We start from the raw sequence: 11237 nt of genomic DNA on the forward strand, positions 1-11237 counted from the left end.
ATAGATCATTGAATCGGATTAGACCATTAGCTTCTCACCTGCTAGCTTCATGTTTAAAAGTGACTAAGATTTCTGGTCTCCTCTCAAGTTAGAAAGTGCAATAAGACCAACTGAAAATGAAACCTGGCGTTTTTCTAGGCTGATTTGACATGGAACTACACTCTCATCTGGCGTAATAATCAAGGCAACTTGCAAACGTACCATAGGCGCAGTGATATCATATGCAGCATCTGAAAATAGTCCCCATAGACAGCAAGCAGTAGTAGTGCCAGTAGTTTGCAAGTTGCCTTGATTATTACGCCAGATGAGAATGTAGTTCCATGTCCACCTAGGTGGAAAATGAGCGTATTTCCAAAAATGGCGGAATATCCCTTTAAGTGACATCCCATTCTTAATCCATAGGGTTTAATATGACATAGGTCCACCTTTTGCAGTTATAACAGCTTCAACTTTTCTGGGAAGGTTTTCCATAAGGTTTAGGAGTGTGTTTATGGGAATTGTTGGCCATTCTTCCAGAAGCGCATTTGTGAGGTCACACATTGATGTTGGGTGAGGAGACTGGCTCTCAGTTTCCGCTCTAATTCATCCCAAAGGTGTTCTATCGGGTTGAGGTCAGCACTTTGTGCAGGCCAGTCAAGTTCATCCACACCAAACTCTGAGATCCATGTTTTTATGGACCTTCCTTTATGCACTGGTGCACAGTCATGTTGGAACACCAAGTGGCTATCCAAACTGTTTCTACAAAGTTGGGAGCATGGAATTGTCAAAAATCTATTGGTTAATGCTGTAGCCTTCAGAGATCCTTTCACTGGAACTAAGGGGCCAAGCCCAGCTCGGGGATGGCCCCTTCCTGTTCCAACATGACTGTGCACCAGTGCACAAAGCAAGGCGCATAAAAACATGGATCTCAGAGTTTGGTGTGGATAGACTGGACTGGCCTGCACAGAGTCCTAACCTCAACTCAACAGAACACCTTTGGGATAAATTAGAGCAGAAACTGATAGACAGTCTCCTCGTCCAACATCAGTGTGTGACCTCACAAATGCGCTTCTGGAAGAATGGTCGAAAATTCCCATGAACACACTCTTAAACCTTATGGAAAGCCTTCCCAGAAGAATCGAAGCTGTGGACTGACGTCATATATGGATTAAGAATAGGATGTCACTGAAGTTCATGTATGAGTCAAGGCAGGTGACACAATACTTTTGGCAATATAGTGTATAGCCTATTGTATTTCAGGAATACAAAAAAATGTTGACCTACACACTGAGTTTTTACACTGGCGATCGAGCTTTCGCCGAAACCTTCCACACCATCTATGTTCTACTCCGTGGGACTGAAGGAACAAGCGAGGAAGTTGGAGTGAATGGTCTTAAACGTCATCACGTGAGTCTGTTCATATGGTCTCTCTCTCTCTCTCTCTCTCTCTCTAGATCGTCTGTCACTCTGTGTGTGGCACGCATAACTCTCGAACCACTCATCCGACTGACCTAACATTTGACACGTGTCTTGCTAATGACATGCGTGAGTGCAGTGCAAAGTGGTCGTTTTAGGACAGAAAACGACAAAGATATCGTTAAATTAAGCAAAAAAACAACTCTACCGCAATCCCACAATTCTATCGCTCTTCGCACTTTAGTCACGCCCCCTCCCACTCACTCCAGCATAGAAACAAAAACGCACATTTCGCTGACAAACTCACGTGTTGCCATTCATGGAAATTACGATGTCTCGCGTAAACAAGGGACCGTTTCAAGGTTGTTAATGTTGGATAAACATCCTGAGTCCGACACACATGCACCCATGTTGGTAAGCAGGCTGTTGAAGTCAACGTTGCATCTACTCATCAACAACCGCGGTTGCCTAGCGGTTGTTGCCTGATCAGGGGTGCGTTTCTAGAAAGCGTCGTTTGCTAACTTGCGTCGCAATCTTGGGAGTTCGCTCCGTCGTTCTTGAATTTGGTGTTTCTAGAAAAGGTAGTTCAAACTCTCAATCGCAAACAAGGACGCAAAGTTTGGTCGTTTGAACTACTGCCCCTGGGCAGTCGCACCTGTGTCGTACCTTGGGAGTTCCAGTTGGTGATGTCGTCAGTGCAAGATCGCCTGACCAAAAATCATAAGCGCCCAACCAAAAATCACTAAGTTGTTGTTTTCTCGTGACTCAATGATTGCGCTATACTGTAGGCTAATATAAAGTAAAATACCGTTGGGCTCATTCTTGCTACGTGTGTTACCTTGCGTTCATTTGCGTGTTGGTTTGCGTTTTGGTAGGCTATACTGTTATGATATTGACAAACCCTCGGGTCAAGCACACCGTCACAACATCGTAGGTTCTTTTCCCGTATGCATCACACATGCTTTTGTTTCTGACTAGTGAAACGTGGAAATAACCCTAATAAGTAATGTCGTGGAACTATTAAACTGATGTCGTGTTCCTGGCCACTCGATGTAAAGCAATAAATATATTTAGGGTCTAACCTATTGTTGTGTGTGTGGTATGCCTGCTCTTACTCAAAAGTGACATGGAGAGGTAAGATGCGAACTTGGGCCGCGCGCGCAATGTACTGACGTGCAACAGCTGAACCACCAGCTTTTTAGTCTTGTGATCATTTGTAATTAGTCTAGGCCATATATATTTTGTACAGATATTTTTTAGATATTTCACACAAATAAGTACATATATTGGACAGCTTAAGCAAACTGTTTCATGTGCTTGCATAGGTTTACGTTTTTTTCTGATAGCAATGATAATGCCAGGCCAGCATGTCATGAATCACTTTGGGTTTAAATTAGACTCGTCGACACATAGGCTAGTGGGTGCCTCTCAACATCCCTCCTCGATCCTCGGTCCTCTATCCCATTGTTGCCGCCCTATCATTCAATGAGGACGAGGATCGAGGAAGGAAAGGAGAATCTATAAAGACAAGTGATAGGCATCCAGTGACGGAGCATTTCTAGTGGGTGGGGTATTATACGTTGACACCTTTTCCACCAATGAAATGTGCCGCTGGGTCCTCAACAACGTTGTTGGAACAACGGTGTTCGAACAACGGAGGTAGCGAATTGCGACACAGGTACGATGCTTTCTGGAAACAGGTGTAACACTGTCGTTGTTTGATAGCAAGTTGCGTCGCACCACGGTGGTTAAACAACGCTGTTGCTAACTTTTCTAGAAACGCACCCCAGGTTGATTTTGCAATGCCGACACACACGTCGGTAGCATTCTGGTAAAATTTGCATTTAAAACAGCCGTTCTTGACTCTATCTGGACACTCATTCAAACATAATTTCCGAGTTCATAGCACTAGCATTGCCATGGTCAGGTTTTGGCTATCATTTCCCGACAACAGCAAAAACGCACGGGTAGGCCTATGTGTCTAATATTGCCATTAGCTGCAACTCAAACGCCTTTCCCAGAGGCGGTTTATGTAACTAATGTTTGCCTTTCCCCTTCACTTTTTTTACTTTGCAAAGATGATTCTACATCATCACAATCTAACATGATTTATCAACGTCATTTGGCAACAAGTTTCTTGGAAAACAATGTTTGGTCGGGCACTGCAGTATATTGCACTGCACACACACTATATTTCCAAAAGTATCAGGTCACTGGTATCCGCCGTTCATTTTGACATACCAGCACTCCGACATTGACGTCCAATTGTCGTAGTGGCGGCATGTCTCCTTATGGGAAAAAGTCCCACCACTCCGAATTTTTTTTTTTTCATGGTCGCAGTGGCGGTATTTAACTTTTTTTTCAAACATTCCGACATGAGGTAGCCTAATTAATAGGCTATTAATGCTACAGTTATTATTTTGATGTCACTTCGTCTGTTTTATGGCCTAGAAGGTTGTATTTGGTATCTGTGGATAGCTCTAGCTCTCCTCTTTTGTCTGACACGCAAGCCATATATTTTTGACCACGGTTTCACGAGTAAATCAAACGAAAGTAGCGGTAGCCGAAGCTATATGACATTCTTATTTGTTTGTCACTTCGTCTGTTTTTATAACACGAAAGGATCGATGTGTTTGGTATCATTCTCCTCTTTCATTTGATATGCGTGTCATGTCTGTGCGATGCCCGGGGTAATTCAAGCGAGAGCAGTGGCTGCGTGGGTGAACACAGAGCAATATAGACTGTAAATATGATATACTTTGATTTAAATTCATGATTTTATTTTATTTTCATACTTGATCGTACAGACACGTGTCTAGTCTCGTTGGAAAGCCCCGGTTCTGCTCTTTCATGCAATATAGGTCTCATCTCGCGGAGCCATGTAACAGAGAAGAATGGGTGTGTTTTTTGATGCACTTTGCCTCCATCGGGCTCATAGGGTCCGTTAAATTGACTTGGAAAAAAATAGGATTTGTAAACTGTCGGAATGGGGGTACTAAAATGGGTCGGATTGGTAGCATGTCTAAATAGCAGCATGTCGAAATAGAGGCATGTCTAAATGGAAGCATGTCGTAGTGGTGGCATGTCTGAGTGGCAGCATGTAACCCAGGTCACTTGCCTTGACTGGTGCAGTCATGTTGGAACAGGAAGGAGCCATCCTCAAACTGTTTCCACAAAGTTGAGCATGGAATTGTCCACAATCTCTAGGTTAAAGCTGAAGCATTCAGAGTTTATTTTACTGGAACTAAAGGGCCAAGCCCAGCTCAGGGATGGCCCCTTCCTGTCCCAAAATGATTGTGCACCAGTGCACAAAACAAAGTCAATGGATGACAGAGTTTGGTATGGATGAACTGCATAGAGTCCTAACCTCACCCGATAGAACACCTTTGGGATGAAGTACAGTGGAGCCAGTCATACAATATCAGAATATATAAGAAACCTACATGTACTGACAGTGGTAGACTGTGTGTTTTGGTGTAACCATGCAGGCATCCCACTGTGTCATCAATTGCGCTGCTTCACTGGGGGACCTGGTCACGGTGGAGGTGCGCTCGGAGTGCTGTTTCTTTGATGACCAGTGGTTCTGTGACAAGATCACTGTTAAGACCCCAGAGGATGAAGAGCTTCTGTTCCCGTGTTACCGCTGGCTTAGCTGCAAGGCAAGGCTGTCTTTAAGACCTGCCTCAGGTAAGAGGCATGTTCATTTTAAGAGTTCCCCATATTTTCGTAACACTTAGAGAAGAGATCAAAAGAGATCAAGTGACCATGTAAACAGCCAAGAATAACCAAGAATAGAGAAACAATAAGGATCCCCCTTAGCTTTACTCTAGAAAAAGATATCTCATTATGTGGACATAGTGAAAGCCCTGTTGTTGTTGTTGTTCTTGTTGTACATGCACATGATGATATACAGATATGTCCTACTCGGACAGAAGAATGCACATTTTTCCATCGTGAGACAATTAAATGTTTTTTTTTTTTTTTTTTTTCAATCGCAACAAGCGCTTACAAAGATACTTTTTTCTAAACTCTTTATCACAGACTCACACCTACAAAACACAATAATAAAACACAATAATTTTCTTCTCAAAAACACATACATACATACACTACACTAACTCTTCATTTCTTCGCACACACTAACTTTGCCAAACTGCCTCAAAATGAAATTTTTCTGTCAAAAAATAAAACTTGTATTCACTTCACAATGTACATCCAGTCAATCAAAGTAGTAGACCAGAGGGGCATTTCACGAAACAGATAAGGGATTAAGCCAGGATTTTTTAATTATCCTGGATGAATTTAGCCTTGATCTGGTTTCACCAAAGAGATGGCACATTGGAGTTTATTCTCAGCACTATCCCAGGCTAACAGCCAAGCTAAGTTAATTCTAATGGTAATTACATCATCTGATTGGTTCAGCTGTATTTCATTTATGAGCTGTATTTCATTTATGTACAATTACAGTAGTTACATGCATTTACTCGCAAAACACAACAGATGGTCTGCCCAATATAACCGTTATGTTATAGGTGTTTTCAACTAATTGCAGTAGTTTTAAGACAAAATAAAGGTATATATAGTCATACGTTGTGCATATTTGCGGTGGCAAGTGCTTTCTTAATGACGTTGCATGCCGAGACAAGGAAGATCTCACACGTGGGTGCATACGTACAGGGGGTCAGGATTTGACTGATTAGCTTTGCCAATTAGCAAGGCTTCCTCGTCGCCATTTTCCAGAAATACATCATGTCCGGTGCCATTTCTCCTCATGCTGATTGGTGGCTGTTCCACTCTCAGCTCATGCACGAGCTTAGTGTGGGCACAAGCTCTCCTTATACAGCTTTCTTCTGTACTGGCTTCTGTATTGGCTAAGTAAAATGGCACCGGAAACAAGCCCCTTGAAACGCCATGTTAAAGCCATGGTTGAAGCCTGAAAAAAATCGTTCAATTTTGGCAATTTTCATTAGCCTAGCATTCCCATTGAAATGAATGGGGGCGGGACTTATTCAGTTCTCCAGTTCTTATAATACCTCCATGCATATGTACATTTGCATTCAGTTGGTTTGCCACACCGCTGTCACGTCATTCGGAGAAATCTTCCTTGGTAGCCGCATTTAGCTGATTTACGGCTCCCATTGACTGATTGAACATTTCTAATGAAAACGTCAATTACAGTATGTGCTTAAACAAACGCCGCTGACGCCGCAGCAACCATTTCACTTTGATAATAACCTACATTTTTGTCCGACATATTTACAGCAAGAATTGCACGTTATCACAACGTGGAGAAACTTAAGGGAGAACAAAAACATTACATCCGTGATCCCATGTTCAATTGAATTCCTCATTGACGAGGCGTCACCAAAAATGAGTAATGACATTCAAAAGAGTACCTTAATAATACACCACCACTCAAAAAGGAGCGAAGTATGAAAAGAAAAACACAATTTATTAATTTGTGTACAGATTTTTTTATTTTTCTACACTTTACAGTAGTAAGAACTATAATTTTGCCATTTTCTGTTTATTGACTTGTCACTGTAACTGAACATATGGTACAGTGAAAGAAATAAATATTGTCTGCAGCATCGGTTTTTTGCATTGCTTGATGAGGGTTCATCAAAAATATTTTTGTCATCTAAATTATACTAATGCTCTCAAACAATATGTCTGAATAAGATCTTGGATGAGGGTTGATATTAGAAGAGGGTTTTTACAGATGTGTTTTGAATTTATTGTGTTGGTGTGTATAAGATGGAGACAGTGTAGAATCATTCAAAGAATGTGTGTGTAGTATTTGTGCATGAGTAAGAACACACGCATAGACGGAGCCAAGGTAAGTGCTGTTTACTTCGTAGTTCAGTTCTGAATACAGAGATGCTCTAGGCGCGAGTGGCCAATACCATTACCGTATTAACTCTAGTACTCATACTATAATTACCGTACAGTACCAACTATTACACTCCTCCCCCCCTAGATTTCAACCTATAACAACAAGACTAAATTACTATGTACTGTTATCATTATTCTAGCAAACACAATATGCAGTGCTAAATGTATACCACTTATACAAACTTCATTAACATAGCAATAAGCACTCTGAACATGACTAATGCATTCACAACTCATTTCTACATGAACACTCAAAGATTCAGTCTAGTTGGTGCAGTCCGCTGCCTATCTGGATAGCGGCGCTCTTGTTGCACTTCCTGAGATGGACCAGGATCAACATTTTCTGGCTCTGTGTTTTCTGCTGGATCTTCACAGGCTGCTGAGTACTCCAAGAAATCATCGCCATCCCTTCTGCTTGGTGAATATGAAGCTTTAGATGCACGCAGGTGATCCACATGCACCTTGACTTGGCGATGACCAACTTGTACCTCATAGGTCAGAGGTCCTCTTCGTTGCAGAATCGTCCCTGGGATCCACAGCTTCTTTGGATGTCTGAAATCCCGAACTAACACCCTCTCTCCCAGTTTGAATGTCCGGAGTGGCTTTGCTCGCTTGTCATGAGCCCTTTTCTGCTGGAGCTGATGCTTGAGCACTACGTCAGACATGTCTGGCTTCAATAATGACAGGCGAGTGCGTGGTTGTCTCTTTAGAAACATTTCAGCCGGGGTGCGCTCGGTAACTGTGTGAGGAGTATTTCTATATGTGAACAGGAACCGAGCAAGTCGTTGATGGGGTGATACAGACTGCGCTTCCAGACGAGTCCAGGCTTTCTTGAACGTCTGCACAGCTCGCTCCACTGCTCCGTTGGATGCAGGGTGGTAGGGTGGTGATAGAACATGGCGAACTCCATTATTCTTGAGAAACTGCTCAAACTCCGCTGATGTAAATGGAGGGCCATTGTCTGACACCAACACCTTTGGCAGGCCATATGATGCGAATAGGTTCCTGAGAAGATTTGCAGTCTTCTCTGCTGTTGTCAGCTGTGTAGGCAGGACTTCTAGCCACTTTGAATAGACATCTACTACTAGCAAGTAGTGCTGTTTATTGATCTCAGCGAAATCAACATGAACTCTTTCCCATGGTGATGTAGCCCATGACCAAGGATGGAGAGGTGCTACTGCAGGTCTGTTCAGTGTGATCTCACAAGCAGCACACTGACCTACAAAGTTCTCAATCTCTTGATCTAGCCCAGGCCACCATAAGAAACTTCGGGCTAATGCCTTCATTCGTGTTATTCCAGGATGTCCTTCATGCACATCAGACAACAGTCTCCGTCTGAACTTCGGTGGAATGATGACCCTTGACCCCCAGAGTATACATCCCTGGTCTGTAGACAACTGGTCCTTTTTCAGATGAAATGGCTTAAGATCTGGATCTGGCACAAACTTTGGCCATCCTGACAGTGTCAGATCAAGAACTTTGGAAAGGACTGGGTCATGTCTTGTCTCTTCTGCGATGTCTTTTGCTGAAACAGGCAGCTCATCAACATGTGAGACACAGAGTACTCCACCTTCATCAGTAGCATCATCAGTGTCATGCTTGCATGGGAGACGTGACAATGCATCTGCATTGGCGTGGTCACTGGATCGTCTGTACTGAATGTCATAATCGTATGCTAACAGGATTAAGGCCCAGCGTTGCATGCGGAGTGCAGCGAGAGTTGGAACTGCAGATTTGGGGCCTAGAATTGTCAGCAGTGGTTTGTGGTCAGTTAACAAAACAAACTTTCTACCGTATAGGTACTTATGGAACTTTTTGACACCGAAAATTATGCTCAACGCTTCTTTTTCAATTTGAGCGTAATTCTTCTCACTTGATGAGAGAGTTCTTGATGCAAAAGCAATTGCTTGCTCTTCACCGGATGGAAGCACATGTGAAATTACTGCTCCGACACCGTATGGACTGGCGTCACAAGCAAGCCTGAGAGGCTTCTCAGGATCATAGTGTGCGAGGCATTTGCTGTTTAGGAGACGCTGTTTACAGCCCTTGAATGCGTCTTCACATTGTGGTGACCACTTCCATGGTGTATCCGCTTGTAGCAGCTGGTGAAGTGGATGCAGCAATGTGGACAATTTTGCCAAGAACTTTCCATAGTAATTAAGCAATCCTAAAAATGACCTCAGCTCCGTAACATTCTGTGGAGCAGGTGCGTTTACTATGGCCTCGACTTTGCTTGTGGTTGGGTGCAGTCCCTTTGCATCAATTCTGTAGCCTAGGTACTCCACTGAGTCTTGCAGGAATGCACACTTGGAAAGCTTGATTCTCACGCCATACTTTTCCAGTCTTGTCATCACTTGATCTAAAATTGCTAGGTGTTCTTCCTTTGTAGGTGCTGACACCAGAATGTCGTCCATAAAGCACACAACCTTCTCCATTCCATGCAGTATTTGGTCCATTGTGTGTTGAAACAATGCTGGAGCTGTGGAAACTCCATAGGCAAGGCGATGGTATCTGAAGAGGCCTTTGTGTGTGTTTACGGTAAGATACTGCTCTGACTCAGGATCTAACTGCAGTTGTTGATAAGCGAAGGACAGGTCTAGCTTACTGAAAACTGTCCCGCCAGCCAGAGTAGCAAACAAGTCCTCAGCATTTGGAAGTGGATATTCTTCCGGAAGTATACATCGATTCACGGTCACTTTGTAATCTCCGCATAGTCTCACTGCCTTGTCTTTCTTTGGTACAACGACAATAGGCGCCGCCCATTCACTCCTTTCCACTTGTGTTATAATGCCATTCTTCTGTAAGCGTTCAAGCTCTTTTTCCACTGATTCTCTCAGTGCATAAGGTACTGGTCGTGGTTTGTGGAAGATGGGCTTGGCCTCACTTTGCACTCTAATCTTCGCTCTGAAGTCTTTAATCTTCCCATATCCATCTTTGAAGAGATCTTTGTGCTTTTCAAGCATTGCTTGCAGTGTGAGCTGTTCATTTTTCTTGCAGCTTTCCAGACTGAAAATCTTTCCCCAATTCAGCTTTATCTTCTGCAACCAATTTCTTCCCAGTAGTGGTGGTTTACTGCCTTTCACCACCACAAGTGGCAGCTCCCACTCGTGTCCCTCATACTTCACCGGCACTAGGATTTTCCCAAGCACAGGTATGGTGTCTCCTGTATATGAAGACAGATGAATTGCTACTGGCTGCAGAGAACAGTGCTTCAATTGCTCATGATAGAGAGACTCAGGAATCAAGGACACAGATGCGCCTGTATCCACTTGCATATTCACTGGTTTCCCAGCTATTTCTAATTTCACAAAAATGCCATCTTTTTTTCCTTGAGCGGTGTACACTGTATACAGGTCCAGTACGTCATCCCTACAATCATCTGAATCATCAGTTTCTCCAGTTGCGTCCACTATTTGAGCTTTGTCATTATGCTTTGTTTTCTTGCATACTCTTTTTAGATGTCCAACTTTTCCACAGCCGTGGCATGTTTCAGTGCGATAGAAGCATTCAGTTGCTTGATGATTGTCCTTGCCACATCGATAGCATTTCTGCTTTTTATCTGTAGAGGAGCGCTGTTTAGCTTTCACATCATCTTGTCGGTTGTAACATGAATTGCTACCCTTCTTGTGATGCCGCTTGTCACCTGAAGCGTTGAAGACTCTATGAACTGCCCCTTTTGGTTTATCAGCATGTTCTCTCAATTCTTTTGTGTCTTTGTAAGCCAGCTCAAGAGCAAGTGCAATATCGCAGGCCTTTTTGAAAGTAAGATCTTTTTCAGATAATAGCCGCTTGTGATATCCCTCCCTTGACAGGCCACAAACAAACTGATCTCTGAGGGCATCATTGAGAAATTGTCCAAACTCACACGTGCTCGCTAATTTCTTCAGTACAAGAATGTATTCAGTCACTGTTTCATCTTGCTTTTGCTGTCTTTTGTAGAATCTGAA

The sequence above is a fragment of the Sardina pilchardus genome, chromosome 1 (assembly GCF_963854185.1).
Source record: "Sardina pilchardus chromosome 1, fSarPil1.1, whole genome shotgun sequence".
Taxonomy (NCBI): domain Eukaryota; kingdom Metazoa; phylum Chordata; class Actinopteri; order Clupeiformes; family Clupeidae; genus Sardina; species Sardina pilchardus.